Source organism: Macaca fascicularis, chromosome 15 (assembly GCF_037993035.2).
Source record: "Macaca fascicularis isolate 582-1 chromosome 15, T2T-MFA8v1.1".
Classification (NCBI taxonomy): Eukaryota; Metazoa; Chordata; class Mammalia; order Primates; family Cercopithecidae; genus Macaca; species Macaca fascicularis.
Genome location: NC_088389.1, coordinates 47028650 through 47046785, shown reverse-complemented (window position 1 = coordinate 47046785; position 18136 = coordinate 47028650). Strand labels below are relative to the sequence as shown.

At 38.5% G+C, this 18136-nt stretch overlaps 1 long non-coding RNA gene across 1 annotated transcript in view; it reads right to left on the bottom strand.

Annotated features, from left to right (window-relative positions):
* LOC135967550 (uncharacterized) overlaps positions 1-17891 on the bottom strand; it is a 40209-nt gene extending 22318 nt beyond the window's left edge. Inside the window, exons 1-2 of the long non-coding RNA XR_010581724.2 lie at positions 17752-17891; positions 11234-11378 (exon numbers count right to left, since the gene is read on the bottom strand). This is a non-coding gene — a long non-coding RNA (uncharacterized lncRNA). The remainder of the gene's footprint in view (positions 1-11233; positions 11379-17751) is intronic.
* Between the last annotated feature and the right edge of the window lie 245 nt (positions 17892-18136).

The window sequence follows — 18136 nt, the reverse complement described above, 5'->3', positions numbered from 1 at the left end:
GGATATGTGACTACGGGATCAAGAAATTTAGCCGTAAGTTCTAATTTAATGAATGTCTTAACAGCAACATGGTCGTCTATTTCATTTTGGTAGGCAAATCTAGATGTTATAATCTAAAATGGATCTCTGTAGCTACTCACTTCCTCTTTCAACCCCCCTTCTCCCACATCTCATTATTGTTACTTTTGTTTTACTCATTAGACACTTCTCTCCCCATGTCCTCCAGTTCCATCTGAAATGTTCATTCTTTCTGTGTATGTGACTTCATCCAGTGCATGTAGCCCATCTTCAAGCAACCTCTCCAAGGCCCCAATACCTGGATGAACTGCTTTTCAACACTAGTATTACTATTAAGTATTTCCTTGTTCAGATGAGGATTCCTGGACCCCAGCCCCATCCCAACAAATCAGAAACTCTGGGCAGGTCCTAGGAGTCTGTATTTTGTAAGCTTTCCAGATGATGATGATGCATACTAACACTCAAGAACTACTGACCTACAAGCCTGGGCATCATGGTGAAACCCTGTCTCCACAAGAAATTTTTAAAAATGTATATTAGCCAGACATGGTGGTGCATATCTGCATTCTCAGCTACTAGAGAAGCTAAGGTGGGAGGATCCCTTGAGCCTGGGAGGTTGAGGCTGCAGTGAGCCGAGATCACTCCTCTGCACTCCAGCCTGAGCAACAGAGCAAGACTGTTTCAAAAAAACTTTTTTAAAAAAGAACTACTGACCTAGAAAAGAGGTTAAAAAAAAATACATAAGGTCCTTTAATCCTCTCAATTCTTGGTTGTTTGGTTCCTTCCTTCTTTGTTCCCTTTTTTCTATCCTTGGCACCTAATGGAACTACTGGGCTCACTTTCTGGGAGTCTTTCTTCCTCTTTTCCCCTCTTTCTTCATCTCTCTTTTCTCAGCCTCTCCCCGTCTCCTCCTTTCCCGGTCTCCCCCAAATCCCTGCACCACCACCCCTGCCCTGCCTTGGCCTGGCATTTAAGTGCATCATGGCAGCATGCTAAGCATTACAAGTATCTGAAATTCTTTATTTTAAAAAAGAAAAGAAAACTAACTTGTGCAAGAGCTGCTGGATCAAAATCTCCCTTGAGCTTTGGACATGTAGACTACAGAATACGGAATGGTAACGAGCCAGGAAACCCGAAAGTAAGCACAGCTGGGATCCATAAAGTCCCCTCCCCTCTTTGATTCAGAGAGAAACATTAAAACAGCTGACCTCTTGCTCCAGCATTTCTTTTCTATCATCTGGAATGTATGATAAATAGATATTTAAAAGCTGACATTGTCCTGGCACCTTTATCCTTCACCATAATTTTACTAGCTCATTATCTTTCAAGAAAGCTTCCATCCTATAGACCTTATGAAAAAAGGCTTAAATATTCCAGTAGAGTTCTGTGTTAGAAGAGTATGAAAAAAAAATCTTTTCAAAAACTGTTGCCTGCAGAAGTGTAATACAGGCAAAGACTGTGGTTGTTTTATTAAAAACAGTTAAAACGCAACTAATTAGAAGGTTGTGGTCCTTTATTGCAATCTGTTACTGAAAAGTTACATGTTGATGAAATTAGGGTTAGTAAAAGTATCCTTAAATAGTATTGCCAGCGTCTGTAATTTAAAGGAATTGTGTAGTAATTTTTTGGTCAAGTAATTAATTCTTTTTGACATGAAAATATTCATCCTATTGTGTCTTATTTTGTAAATTAAGGTTGATCAAAAAATTATTTTTCTTAAAATAGAGGCATGTCTTTCACTGAGTGTTTTGTTTTAAAGGTTGAGATAAACACAAATGCTGCAAGTATGTTTACCTTGTATCAGAAACATGTTAATTATATGTAAGTTAACTTATGAGTGTCACAGCTTATAAAAAATATTATGGGGAAAGTGGATTGAAACATGTTAGTTTGCTTTAGAGTTGTCTCAGGTCATGAGGCTTCATGATTCAGAAACTAGATACTTCTTTCACGTGGGAAAAAAAAAACTGTTTAATCATCCTCAGTTTGTTTTTAAAATAACGAATTCCATTTTTATTTGCAAAAGTTCACAAAGAAACCCATTTGATTTACTGAATTTAAATAATTTATAGACAGATAGCTTTCCTAGAGATAGGAGGGAAAAAAATGTAACAACAGCACCCACTGAGAATTATCTTCCAAATACCGCCTCTAAGTCTGGACTTCAGATCAAGATCTGGCAAACACACAGTACTGAAATTGTCAGTTCTCTGAAATAATCACAGCTCACTGTCAGTCAGAGGTTTTGCAATTGAATTAATGCACATTTCTCTCTTACGTAGCAATTCCCCTTTAATTCTTAGTCTTCTCACTTGCTTTTAAAAGAACTTCATTTCTACCTATACTTCTCTCAGCTATACAAATCCACAACAGGAAATATAGTTAAGGCATTGAGACTGGTAAGGGGAAAAAAAAGTGTATATGAAAAAAAGAAGAGCCAGGGAAAGAAAGCATCAACTTCTGAATAGCTTCAATATGCTCATCCCAAATCTGATAAACATCCCTTTCATATTAAATATTGGCTGGAAGTACTTTTACATAAAGGAAAAGAGAAGATCTTTTTATGGTTTTGAAAGGTGAACACAAGATCAAAGCGGCCAGGATCGAAGTTCCTTGACTGGAATTCCACCAACACAGATGGAAAACCGGTTGTTGTGTCGCTTTTTTGGTTTTGTTTCTTGTTTTTTGTTTTTTGTTTTTGAGATGGAGTCTCACTCTGTCACCCAGGCCTGAGTGCAGTGGCGCAATTTTGGCTCTCTGCAACCTCCGCCTCCCGGGTTCAAGCGATTCTCCTGCCTCAGCCTCGTGAGTAGCTGGGATTACAGTCGTGTGCCACCTCGCACGACTAATTTTTGTATTTTTAGTAGAGACAGGGTTTCACCATGTTGGTCAGGCTGGTCTCAAACTTCTGACCTCATGATCTGCCTGCCTCGGCCTCCCAAAGTGCTAGGATTTCAGGCATGACCCACCGTGCCCAGCCAGACAACCCGTTTTTTTAAAAACTCAAATATATTCACAAATAAAAATAAGCCACTGGATTTTAAAAGCCCTGGCCTGTGTTATATGGAACATCAGGAACCAATTAAATTGCTCTCCCTTTCTTGTTTATCCTAAATAATACGGTCTTTTCCCTCCTCTGATTATACCAGCTTTGTGTCCCTGTGGCAGGGATCTGTTCTTCCACTCTCTACTAAAACCCTTTCTCCATAGCACATAAGAGTTGGAAAAGATCGAAAGCCTGCATTTTATTATGCTAAGGAAAACTAGCTAAATATCCATCTTGTATCTTGTAATATTTTCTTCTGCCCCCAAAAGACTATTGGCAGTTGGTTAATGAGTTGGTGCATTTGTATGTGAATCACAATATCCAACCGTTGACAATGATTCTGTTTTTCATTTGCTTAAACTTTTCACCTCCCTCCTGAGCTTATAATGGAACATATTCTTCATGTTCTGCTTTTAGTTTTCCTTTTTTAGGCTTGTGCGCATGATTCAGTTCTGAAGGGAGAGAGAGCTAGACTTCGTGCCTTATTGTGAAATATGGACTATCAAGTGACATCAATCCTTCCATTTACTGTCTGAGAGCACACCACTCAGCATGTCTGTTTCTTGTCTGACCACTGGGACCACAGCCCCAGTAAAGGGTATGATGTCTCATGTCTGCCATCAACAAATCTACATATCTGCCCCTAGGGTATGTTCCTAGGAGCGGGGTGGCTACTACCCATTGGAAAGAGCTACCAGTTAAGTTCATAAAACCACAAGTCACATGGCTTTTGACTTGTACAATACACAGGCATGATCATCCTTGTATATTTTGCTATAAAAAACAAATGGAGAAAGAGAAGGAGTTTAAGCCAGTGCCCTTTTGCATCTGTCCAGCGTAAATAATACCACACGAGTCTCAGAGTGCTTAGATAAGCTTGACCTCTCCCAAGAAAAGAGACTTGTTGAAGCTTCTATTCTGTGTGAATCTGAATCAGTGAGCTCAATGTTTAATGTCTTGTTAATGTCCAATTATTCCAGAAAATGACAGATGAAATATTATCTCAAAGTTGGAAAAAAAATAGCTTTCATATTATAGCCACAGGATCCCAAAAGCTTAGCTCCACCATCCCAGTGGCCCATCAATAAACACTTTTTCATTAATAAATACTTTCACTGTTCCACTCAGATCATCTAAGTGCCTGTCCTTTCCTACTATACAATATCTTGCAGTTCTTTTCCATCTAATTCAACCACTGGATTAAATTATGTAACTTCAGGGACAGTTGATTGGTCATCTACCTTGCTGTCTCCATGTTAGGGCTACTTTTTACGCATTTCTAGGAAACAGAAAGGAATAGTTGCCTTTTTAGAAACTGCCTAGTGATGTGGCATCACCAGATGTGTTCACGTTACCTAGTAGACATCATTCAAACTTGAGTGGTGACAAAGTATAATTGAGGTGGGGGGAGGTGGGTATCAAACCAGAAAAAAACAAAACAAAACAAAAAAACCTAAATTTGGCCAAATCTCTTCATCGAAGATGACACCAAACCTGTAAGCCTCAGTGTTCTAAACTATTAAAGGGATAGCAGAAAATTAACATCCACTGAGTAGCTACAATGTTCCATACACTTCAGAGAACCACTTCAGTTTTATTCACACAAAATTCTTGCAAGGAAGAAGACTTTCTGGGTCGAGCGCGGTGGCTCCCATCTGTAATCCCAGCACTTTGGGAGGCCAAGGTGGGTGGATCACGAGGTCAGGAGATCGAGACCATTCTGGCTAACACAATGAAACTCAATCTCTACTGAAAATACAAAAAATTAGCCAGGTGTGGTGGCAGGTGCCTGTAGTCCCAGCTACTTAGGAGGCTGAGGCAGGAAAATGGCCTGAACCCAGGAGGCGGAGCTTGCAGTGAGCGGAGGTCACATGGCTGCACTCCAGCCTGGGTGACAGAGAAAGACTCCGTCTCCAAAAAAAAAAAAAAAAAAAAAAAAAAAAAAACCCAAGAAGAAGAAGAGAAGGAGAAGAAGGAGATAAGAAAGAAGAGAGGAAAAAAAGAAACTCCAACAAAGTAAACCCAGTGTGTTCCATTAAGTTCTAAGCAAAGAAAAAGGGAAAGGAGAAAGGAAGGAAGGAACCAAATAACTAAATAGGTTAATTAATTTCTCCAGGGCCACAAAAGGTGGCAGGGCCAAGATTTGCATCTAGATTAACTGACTTCAAAGGTATTGCCTCCCTGAAAATACCTGTACGAAAATGTTATGCTTGGTGCATAGTTAGTGCTTGGTAAATGTGCTTTTTCCTTCCGAAGTCCTGTCGAGCTTTGAAATACAGATTCTATTATAAATTCTAAGTTTCAGACCTATTCATTAATGCAGATCACAAAGTTCACTGTGCACATATAGCTTGGCACTATCTGCTGAATTCCACTTTAATTCTCACCATGCTACTCCCTCTTTCAACATCATCACTTCTCTCAGGCTAAATTTCTTGCTACCCTCATATTCCATTGTTCCCACATTTCCATTTTTAGCTTTAGTAAGGTTATGCTCTACCCTTTAGTACCATTTGCAAGATTCTGACCCATTTTTTGTATGCTAAGAGCTCTTGAAATTTCAGCTTCTGTTAGAGGTATTTTCAGAAAAAGTTAAAATAAGGATAGTAATTCCTTGATGCCTTACCACCTAGTTAACAATTTATTTTCATTAAGCAAATTCTATTCAGGTTGGGAGTGGTGGCTCATGCCTGTAATCCCAGCACTTTGGGAGGCTGAGGCAGGTGGATCACTTGAGGCCAGGAGTTCAAGACCAGCCTTGCCATCATGGTGAAACCCCATCTCTACTGAAAATACAAAAATTAGCCGGGCATGGTAATGCACGCCTGTAATCTCAGCTACCTGGGAGGCTGAGGCCCAAAAATCACTTGAACTCGGGAGGCAGAGGTTGCAGTGAACTGAGATGGCACCAACGCACTCCAGCCTGGGCAACACAGTGAGACTCTGTCTCCAAAAAAAAAAAAAAGAAAATATATTCAAATGAAATCATGTGATATGCTATATATACTATAATGTATGGAGTATATACAATATATATGTAGTGTAATATATACCATTAATATTATAAGATAGACATATATACCGTCATAGTATATTATTCCATATAGAATATGGGATATTCTATTTTATTTAAATATAATTTATATAAGATGTATACACTATATAATTTGATTTATATATATTATATATATACTTTGTGAGCTACTTGGTTTGGACTTCTGTGTTTGCATGTGTCTATGATAATGCTGTTCTCTCAGGCTGATGGTTCATGAATGTTTATGAATCTAAACAGTTACTGTTAAAACTGAAATAGTACCCCAATTTGGACATATGTTGTCATAATATAGCACTATATTCTTCTACATGTCATAGAATAAAAATTATTATTTTAATAAGAGAGATAGTTTGATTATAATCATTTAATGTCAAACAATGTTTGGGGAAACTCCTTAGGTGGCCAAGAGACTTTTTAGAAGAGAGATATTAATAATCAAACTTAAGTTGTTTGTATTGCTGTAAGATAAGTATCTTTCTTTGCCTCAGAACTTCAGGAGAGTCTGCTATGCATATATTAAGGGGAGAAAGCAAGGTTGTCATGGAAGAGAGAGAAGAGATCAGCCATAGAAAAAGTGACGCAGTCAATTTTAGAACAAGAAGTAATCTTGAGAATATAAGTGAAACCATGCGCTAAAATCTGCATTTCCCAAGTCCTTGGGATATGGGCCATGAGTTGAGATTCTTGAATTGTATGTAACTTTTCAAGGACAAGGGGACAGGGGTAATTCCTTTTTAATTTTAAGTTCCGGGATACATGCACAGTATGTGCAGGTTTGTTACATAGGTAAACATGTGCCATGGTGGTTTGCTGCACGGATCAACACATCACCTAGGTGTTAAGCCCCACATGCATTAGTTATTTATCCTGATGCCCTCCCTACCCCCACCCCCACCAGCAGCCCCCAGTGTGTGTTGTTCCTCTCCTTGCATCCATGTGTTCTCATTGTTCAGCTTCCACTTATGAGTAAGAACATGCGGTGTTTGGTTTTCTGTTCCTGCATTAGTTTGCTGAGGATAATGGCTTCCAGCTCCATCCATGTCCCTACAAAGGACATGATCTCATTCCTTTTCATAGCTGCATAGTATTCCATGGTGTATATGTGCCACGTTTTCTTTATATAGTGTATCATTGATGGGCATTTAGGTTGATTCCATGTATTTGCTATTGTGAATAGTGTTGCAATAAACATACGCATGCATGTGTCCTTATAATAGAATGATTTATATTCCTTTGTGTATATAACCAGTGATGGGATTGCTGGGTCAAATGGTATTTCTGGTTCTAGATCCTTGAGGAATCACCACACTGTCTTCCACAATGGTTGGACTAATTTACATTCCCACCAACAGTGTAAAAGTGTTCCTATTTCTCCACAGCCTCACCAGCATCTGTTGTTTCTTGACTTTTTAATAACCACCATTCTGAATGGCATCTCATTGTGGTTTTGATATGCATTTCTCTAATTATCAGTGACATTGAACTTTTTTTCATATGTTTAAGTTCCAACATGGGTAATTTCTGCTGTTATTTAGGTTTTATTTATTTCAAAGCATTCTGGGTGTGAAACAACAACATCTTGAGGGTAGTATAAAAGATAGAAGGTACTACTGCAGCATTGCTAAAATGCTTCTCTTTCTTTAAAAAATCCTCTTGTCCTTCTCTCTAGTCTAAATCAAGGGTTGACAAGCCATGGCTGGTAGGCCAATTCCGGTCTGTGGATTGTTTTTGTAAACAGTTTTACTAAAACACAGCCACTCCCACTTATTTATATATTGTCTGTGGCCATTTTTGCACCACAATGGCAGAGTTGAGTAGCTGCAACATACACTATAAGGCCAGCAAAGCCTAAAATATTTACTGTCTGGTCTTTACAAAAAGTTTGCTAACCCCTGCTCTAAATCAATTATTCATAAACCTGATTGTTCATTAAAATCCCTTGAGAAGCTTTGGAATAATTTTAGCATCTAGATCCCAACCACAGAGATACTGATTTAATTTGTTCTAGGATAGTATGTAGACATCAGCATTTTTATAATTGTCCAAGTGATTCCAATATGTAGGCAGGGAGAATCATTCTAATAAAAAATATTCTAAATATTTTTTAGCTCACTAATAAAGAAAAGTTGAAGAATCATCTTCTAATTGCATATATTCCAGATTTTAACTAACCAATAAAATGTATCTTCAGGGACTTTATTTGATCAATATGAAAACCTGGAAAGGGACTTTTTGACTAACAATTATTTTCTCAATGGCCACACACCAATAAAATGCTCCATTTTCATTTAAAACACACATGCACAGTGAGTATAGGTGGCAAGAATTTCCTCTTCTGCTGGGAAACATTCTCAGGTTCTGCCTGCTACCCAGACTCAAATATAAAGCAGTTTCCCAATATAGGTTGAGAGTTCAAACTGGGCAACCAAAAATTACAAACATCTGCTATGATATTGTAAAACAAATTATTACAAAAGGAAGGGAAAGAAAAAACAAGTTCAGAGTTACTGCTCTATCTAATAAAAGAAGAAGCATTTCTAGAATTCAGATTGTTTTTGAGTAAAGTTCAAGCGTGTAACATTATAATGTGAATTCATTTAATATTTTCCAATTTCAATATCTAAAAAGTAGCTCATGTAACCTACATTTTCTAGATATTGTTAACATGTAAAAATCATATCTCCTGATATGATCAAGTTAAAACTGTCTAAATTCTTTTCCTGCTTGACAGCAGAAAGTTTCCTCAATAGAAACTTCTCTTCTATACCAAAGGCATCTGTATTATGTCATTCTTGCATTGATATAAAGAGATACCTGAGACTGGGTAATTTATAAGAAGTTTAATTGACTCATGGTTCTGCAGGCTGTATAGGAAGCACAGTGCCAGTTTTAGCTTCGGGAAGCTTCTAATCATGGCAGAAGTTGAAGAGGGAACAGCCATCTCACATGGCAGGAGCAGAACCAAAAGAGAGAGTGAGAGGAAGGTGCTGCACACTTTACAACAACTAGATCCCACAAGCACTCACTCACTACTGCAAGGCCAGCACCAAAGGGATGGTGCTAAATCACTCATGAGAAATCCACCCTCATGCTCCAGTCACCTGCAACACTGGGGACTGCATTTCAACTTGAGAGTCAGAGGAAATACATATTTAAGGCCTTTAAGCTTCAGAATAAAATAGTCGGACTTGAAGATATTTCCAAAAATCCAGGTTATTCTGACTGAATTAGCACCATGAGTTTCTAAGTATGATCTTTGGGAGACTTTGATCATTATCAGTGTTTTTGGTCTTTCCTAGCCTTATACCCAACTCCCAGTGGCCTGTGGATAACTGTGAAAGCACACATACACATATTTCATATGAATAATAAATAATTTTAAGTAACAGTACAGGCTAAATCACATTTGGAAAAGTAACATTTTCTTAAAGGTTACAAAATCTACAAAGATTCAACTCTATCCTCAATGAAGTCAAAAGGAATAGCAGAGTACTGGCCAGGCACAGTGTCTCACACCTGTAATCCAAACACTTTGGGAAGCCAAGGCAGGTGGATCACTTGAGGCCAGGAGTTCCAGACCATTCTGGCCAACATGACAAAACCCTGTCTCTACTAAAAATGACAAAAATTACCTTGCCATGGTTGTGCACACCTGTAATTCCAGCTACTTGGGAGACTGAGGCACGAGAATCACTTGAACCCAGGAGGTGGAGGTTGCAGTGAGCCAATAGAGCACCACTGCACTCCAGCCTGGGCGACAGAACGAGACTCTGTCTCAAAAAAAAAAAAAAAAAAAAAAAAAAAAAAAGGAATAGCAGAGTATTTTAGTTCCTTGAAACTACGTGGTCTCCCTCCTCTCCAATCCAGAATAGGGTATTTGTGGTGGTCTTCCCATAACATGTTTGCCTCCCTTCCACCATACACACACACACAACCAAAGAACTGCTGGAATTTTTGAACTGACAATGTTTTAGTCAGGAATCAAGCCCTGTAACTATGGGATTCCCCTTCCCTCAGCAGCCTTTCAGCAAGAAATAACTTTTAGCCATATTCTTGGCCTGGAAAAGAGAACAAAAGCCAGGTATGAAGACAGCAGATAATTTTTTTTCTCCTTAGGTAGCAAATCTCACAGGTTGTCGTTTCTTCCCCCTTGTTAAATATATTCTCATACCAAGATATTTATTTCCCCACAGGTCTATATCCCTATTTCCTCCCATAGCCATAGAATGTGTAAGAAAAGTAACTTTCTCAAATTTGACCTGTGCTGCTATGCTATTTTTGTTTTTGTACTTCCACTATTTTACTTAGCAGTTATTATAATTTGTTAGTGGGGAAGACAGTAAAAGTATGCTTCTGGTAGGATAGAAAGGAAATCCTACAACTCTCTCTGGACTGTCCATGAACTGAAATTCTCCAAAAGATGTCTACTTTTGGTTATTTTTACTTATTTTTAAGGATTCTATCTCTGTTGCCCTAAGGGAATTACATTTATATTGACTTTCTGAAAATTGTTATTTACCTCCCACCCTAAACTGAAGAAAGGAAAAGAAAGAAAACGAAATCTGGAACCTGTCAGTATTTTTCTTTCTCCATCAACTTTTTCTCTTACTCACTTCCTCTTCTTCCTTACTGGGGATTACAGTCCAAGCCCTGCCCACGGGGACTGGTCATTGACTACAAGAGACAGCCCTGCACTATGCACATTCATCATCACAACACTAAAGAATCATTAGATTTGGCAGGGCACAGTGGCTCACGGCAGTGGCTCACACCTGTAATCCCAGCACTTTGGGAGCCCAAGGTGGGTAGGTCAGGAGTTTGAGACCAGCTTGGCCAACATGGCAAAACCCCGTCTCTACTAAAAAAGTGTAAAAATTAGCTGGGCGTGGTGGTGGGCAACAGTAATCCCAGCTACTCAGGAGGCTGAGGCAGGAGAATTGCTTGAACCCGGGAGGCGGAGGTTTCAGTGAGTTGAGATCGCACCACTACACTCCAGCCTGGGCAACAAGAGTGACTCCATCTCAAAAAAAAAAAAAGAATCATTAGAGTGAGTTCCTCTTCTTAGTGTAAAGGCATCTCTCTATTTCCTGAAAACAAAAAATGCTAAATCATACCTGAGAGTGAACCCAGTCCTACATACTTCCCCAGGCCGGGTGCAGTGGTGGTTCATTCTTGTAATCCCAGCACTGTTGGGGGCTGGAGCAGGAGGATCACTTAAGTCCAAGAATTTGAGAGCAGCCTGGGCAACGTAGTGAGACCCTGTCTCAAACAAACAAACAAACAAATAATCCTCAACTTGCTTCTACAAAGCTCTTTTGCTGCAGAGAGTAAGAACCCAACTTTCTCATCCACAATCCTATTCTCTCAAAGACAGATCATGGGGAAATATTAAAGACAGTCTTCCTTTGCTCTAGGGTAGAAGATCAGAACACATCAAAATCCCACTACTAGGAGACTTTGGTGGGGCAGCGAATTCTCTGAATACTTTCAGTTTCAGATGCCAGATATAGTAGGGAGTACTCTTTTGTTGTGGGAAGAGGGTAAATTTTATATTAAAACTATTCTAATGCACATAGTCCTCATTTAACACTCAAATAATTTTAGATTATTTCTAAGTTGGCATTTACAGTGCATGTAATTCCTAGCTTATCAATAATTGTCCTCACTGTGACAAATTTATTTTCCACTTACTGCTGTTTCTCTTAATGACCGGTTTTTAGCAATAATGTATCTACTTGATTTTTGTTTATACAAAATTGTTGTCATCTCTAATAGATTTCACAAGCTAGGTAGGGGATTGGGGAGGGTGAGATAAAGACAGATTGATTATTGGGTACAAAAATACAGTTAGATAGAAGAAATAAGCCTACTGTTTGATGAATCAGTAGAGTGACTACAGTAAACAATAATTAATTTTGTGTATTTCAAAAGAGCCAGTAGAAAATAATTAAAATGTTCTCAACATTAGGAAAAGAGAAATGTTTCAGGTGAAGGATATCACAATTACCCTGATTTGATTGTTATATATTATATGAATGTATTAAAATATTACATACACCCTGAAAATACGTACATTATGTATCAATCGAAATAAAATAAAATGAATTATTTCACAGGTTTTTCAGAAGGCAAGTAACTATGTCAAAGTGAATGAAATAACATGGCTAATTCTAACATTGACTAGTTATGTGATCTTGAAAAATTATTATTCAAAATGCACTTCCATTCATTCAAAATGGATGTGATAAGAGTACCTACCCCACAGTGTTGCTGTGAGGATTACATGAGGTGACATTAACTAGCATATAACAGCTGCTCAATAAATATAGTTTCCTACTCAGCACTTTGGGAGGCCGAGGCAGGTGAATCACCTGAGGTCAGGAATTTGAGACCAGCCTGACCAACATGGTGATACCCCATCTCTACTAAAAATACAAAAATTAGCCAGGCATGGTGGTGGACACCTGTAATCCCAGCTACTCGGTAGGCTGAGGTGGGAGAATTGCTTGAACCTGGGAGGTTGAGGTTGCAGTGAGCTGCTATCACATCACTGCACTCCAGCCTGGGCAACAAAGCGAGACACCATCTCAAAATAATAACAATAACAATAATAATAATAAATAAAGTTTCTTTTCAAGATCTTTGGGTGGTGAAACCACATCCCACTGGGCTGCCACTAGTTGAATTTATTATCTGACTTCCTTAAATCTCTTTACTCATTTATTCATTCTCAGACCTAGAAATGTATTTTTACTCTGCCCCTCAAGCCCATAGTTACCCTCCCAATGTCTTCAAACTTTTGCTCTCACTACTGCATTAACATCATTTCCACAAGTTCCTTGTGGCCACTATTCCATGCCCCTCAACATCCTCTGCTTGCCACATTTTCTAACTCAGTAACATTTCTCATCCTCTTTTGGGGAATTACTGGCTTTAGCCAGAGTCAATCTGCCCTACGTAGCATTTCCTATTGCATGTACCTATTACAACTTCTGCAGTTCAATTTCCAGAGAGGAGGTGGGGGAAATGTGGTTCTTAGGGAAACAAAAAACAAAGAAAAAAATGATGTAGGCGTTTAGACAAAACCAACAAGTAGCTCAATCTAGTCGGGAAACCCTGTATATTGGGAGTTAAGTGCAGTGTTCATGGAGAACCAGGAAATCATCTTCATTCTCCACTCCAAGTTCTTCTATAATTTCAGCAATATATGGCAGGACTTTTCGAGTTCTTACTATGTGTGAGCCACTGAGTATTTTACACAGATTATCTCATTTCCTTTTTAACTAATTCTGGAAATAGATACATTTATTATCACATCCTTGTTTTACAGATGGTGAAATTGAAGCTCAGAAAGATGCTCAAGGTCACACAGCCAGGGAGTGACAATCTGGCTCTAGCACCTGTTACCTACCCTCTACTCTACTCTCAAAAGTCAGGGTTAACTACAGCTTCCAGGCTAAGAGAAGGTAAGGTAACCATCTTACCTAACCAGCTTTTCTAAGACTTGAGGACCCTGAGGTTCTTCCTGGTGCATGTTAAGGAGGCTGGGAGAAAGGACCTGGCAGAGATAAGAGTTAGCGCCCTAGCTCCAAAGCACCAGAATTCTTCACAGTATTAAGAAAATAATTATTATCACTATTGAGCATCAACTACTTAATGATGCTACACCAGGAATTTTATTTCATTTCATTTTTACGATAACCCTGCCAAGAGCTTATTCTTGTCTTCAGTTTACAATGGAGAAAACTAAGGCTTAAAACAGTTAAGTTACTAAGTAGCTGGGCTGAGGTTTAATTGAGAGCTCTCAGACTCCAAAACCCTTCTTCTTTCTAAGATACCATCTTGTAATTTTTTATTTTTAACTTTTAGGGGAAAAAAAAAACATGTATTGCAACTCTTCTTGTCTGTAGTTCATGACTTATGACCATCCTTAATTCTGCATGAAAAGATTAAAATGATAGAGATTAAAACGATTCAAGTAATCAATTTCTGATTATCTCAAATTCCCAAGAGAAGCTAACTTATCCCATCAACCGAGACATTTCCCCAAGAAAAGGGATAAAACAAACACATTATTTTATCTTTCATTATGTGGTTTGCAACTCCCAGTGAAAGGAACTCAGTTACAAAATTTAAAAACAACCAAAAAAATGGATTACAAGGAAGTTCTGGAATCTATTCTTTTGAACAGGTAAGAGAAAGCGCAAAAGACCAAAAATTGGGCTAAATAACTAAAGGAATGTTGGAATGATCGTATTCAATGGAAAGAAAACTAGGGTTTGGGTTCTAGTCCCAGTTCTACACGAGCCATGTATTCTTGAATCAGTCTCTTTACTTCTCTACAGCAGAGTTTCGTCAACTATAAAATAGAGCCAATGTCTGGCTTAAGCCACTGAATTCATGAAAACATTAAAATAAGAGAAGGTTCCATAAAGTATTTTACAATTTGCAAAGTTCCATTCAAATATTGTTCCATCATCCTCATCGTCTTTGGAGTCAAATGGGTGAGAGTTTAAGCCCTAATTCAGTCATTATCAACTCTGAGATATTGAGCAGCTCACTTAACCTCTCTGTCCTTCTGGTTTCATTTATAAAATTAGTGTAGTGAATATTTGTTACCTATTTCAAAATACAATCCCTCCTTCTTTCAACTAAACATTATTCATAATTTAAGTTCAGGTATTCACTCTTTCATTATGGAGTTCGAATACTTCAGGTCACCTGACTCCACCTCCAGTTTCAAGAGCGGGCCTTGATTGGATTAAACAAATTAGGGAATATAGTTTGCCTTGCCAGAGTGATTGATTTACAATTAATAGTCTGAACACCAAAGAGATTGGTTCGGATATAAGCATATTAATTACCCCACTCTGACCAATGAAAGGAGGTTTTCAGATGAATGGGAGCTTTAGAAAAGAAGCTTTCTAGCTCTTGTGATTTGGTACCTAAAAATAAACTTTATATTTTCATCCTTGGCCATGGTGGGGTATCTGGTACCAGACTAGCCCTCCACTATAAACAACTAGAAAACTGGACGAAATATATAAAACGACTCAACTATTTTTACATATTATATGATAGGTAGCACAAGACTATGATGCCTGAAAGAAGAGAAACAAATGAGGAGTCCAGTGATTACCCCAGCTTTCTACAGGATGAATCAAGGAAGAGGAATCTAAGCACAACACAGAAGTCTTTTTTATTTAATTTTATTTTTTATTTCATTTTATTTTATTTTTGTAGAAATGGGGTTTCATCATGTTGGCCAGGCTGGTCTCAAACTTCTGGCCGCAAGTGATCCACCCACCTTGGCCTCCCAAAGTGCTGAGATTACAGGAATGAGCTACCGCACCCGACCAGAAGTCTTAGTAACTTGAGGACACAGAGATCAGAGTTCAGGGAGGCCAAAATGGCTTAAATTTGTATGGAGTACCAGAAAAAAATAAGTTTCTAAGAGAAATTGCTCCATAAACCTTAGACTGTTTAACCAAATAATAAGCTGTATATATAAGCTGTATATTTATAGGATGAGACTAAACAAGAGCAGCTACTAGAGAAAGAAAACTAATGTGTAACTGTAAGTTGAACAACTACCAGAACTTTCAGTATCAGCCAGTAATAGGGCTTCAAAATACATAAAGAATAAATAGACAGTTTCATAATATGGATTTTAATTGCTAGAGATATTGTTAGATATTTTAATTGCTGAAATACCTGTCTCAGCGACTGATAGAACTAGACATGATATCAGCAAAGACATAGATTATTTGATCAACATTATCAACTGATATTTCTAAAACAATACAATCAATACCAGTAGGATATACATTCTTTTTAGTGTGCATAATTATTAGAATAGACTATACTTGGAGCCATGAAAATAATTTTGATACATTTAACAATATTAAAAGCACAAAGAGGATGTTCTCTGACCACAATGGCATTAAATTAGGAATAAAAAAGAATTAGATATCTAAGACATCCAACTAGATGAAAATTTTAAAATAAACGATAAGTAATAAATGAGCTGGCCATGCATGGTGGCTCATGCCTGTAATCCCAACTCTTTGAGAGGCCAAGATAGGAGGATCACTTGAGCTCAGGAGTTCAAGACCAGTATGGGCAACATAGCAAGAACACATCAGTGGTGGTTAATACCGAGTGTCAACTTGATTGAAGGATGTGAAGTATTGATCATTCTCCTTCAAAAGAAAGTGCCCAATTTCTTTATTAATCACAACACCCTCTGTGAGGGTGTTGCCAAAGGAGAATAACATTAGAGTCAGTGGGTGGGGGAAAGCAACCCACCCTTAATCTGGTGGGCACTATCTAATCCGCTGCTAGCAAACATAAACAGGCAGAAAAACATGAAAAGGTGAGACTGGCCTAGCCTCCCAGCCTACATCTTTCTCCCATGCTGAATTCTTCCTGCCCTCGGACATCAGACTCCAAGTTCTTCAGTTTTGAGACTTGGGCTGGTTCTCCTTGCTCCTCAAGCTTGCTGACAGCCTATTTTGGGAACTTGTGATTGTGTAGGTTAATACTTAATAAAGTCATATATATATATTTGTATATATATATAAAATATTCTCTCTATATATGTATATATATGTGTATATATGTATAGGTGCATATATATATTATACATATATATCTCCTATTAGTTCTTTTGTTCTAGAGAACCTTGACTAATACAGATTTTGTTACCAGGAATGGTTTTAGAGGAACAGAATATTAAGGATGGAGTTCTTTTGTTGGTTTTGGGGTTTCTGGAGTTGGCTGCTTAATATAACTAGACCCAAAAATACTAAGGACTCTACTTCCAATAGTATGGAAAACACTGATAGTCCTTGGCATGAACTGTTTAGAGTTATGCAAAATAAATGCATTTGACACTCCTGGTTCACCACTCATGAGAGACAAGGAGTTTAGTGACTCTATATGTAATACCTTTGACCATATGTGGAGAGCCAAGATACGTAATGAAGCTGGTTGGCTGCTCCTAAGTTCAGTGGACAAAATGATAAAAGAAAACAATGAACTCAGGGATTGCGTCTCCTGGCTTCAGAAACAGATGCTGAGCCTCAAATCTGCTAAAATTGCCCTGAGTGAGAATCTTATCTCCTGTAGAGAAAGAGCTGAAATTGGAAAAACAGACACAGCTCCTATCCTGCAAGTGGCTGACCTGCAATGAAAGGTGCATCCGCAGCCTCGCCAGGTATCTACAGTTAAAGTGAGGGCAATGATTAGAAAAGAATGGGAACCTGCAACTTGGAATGGGGATGTGTGGGAGGACCCTGATGAAGCTGGAGATGCTGAGTTTGTAAATTCTGATGAACCTTTTTTGCCAGAAGAAACAGCTTCCCCATCTCCAGTAGTGGCAACATCCGCACCCTGACTCGGGCTGCCACCAGCCTTTCCACCTTTGTCTGAGGAGATGAACCCTGCACTGCCAGAGGCAACAGTGATGGACTCCCCTGAGGCAGTTGCCAGGCAAAATAATACTGATTATCTTCAGGAGCCACCCCCAACTTCTCACTTCTGGTACCAATTTACTATATTAGTCCATTTTCATGCTGCTGATAAAGACATACTCGAGACTGGGAAGAAAAAGAGGTTTAATTGGACTTACAGTTCCACATGGCTGGGGAGGCCTCAGAATCATGGCAGGAAGTGAAAAGCACTTCTTATATGGTAGCAGCAAGAGAAAAATGAGGAAGAAGCAAAAGTGGAAACCCCTGATAAACCCATCAGATCTCATGAGACTTATTCACTATCATGAGACTAGCATGGGAAAGACTGGCCCCCATGATTCAACTACCTCCCCCTAGGTCCCTCCCACAACACGTGGGAATTCTGGGAGATAGAATTCAAGTTAAGATTTGGGTAAGGACACAGTCAAACCATATCATCATCTACAGAAAAGAAAAAAAAATTATTTAATTAGCTGGGCATGGTGGAGCATCCCTATAGTCCTAGCCACCCAGGAGGCTAATGCAGGAGGATTCCTTGAACCC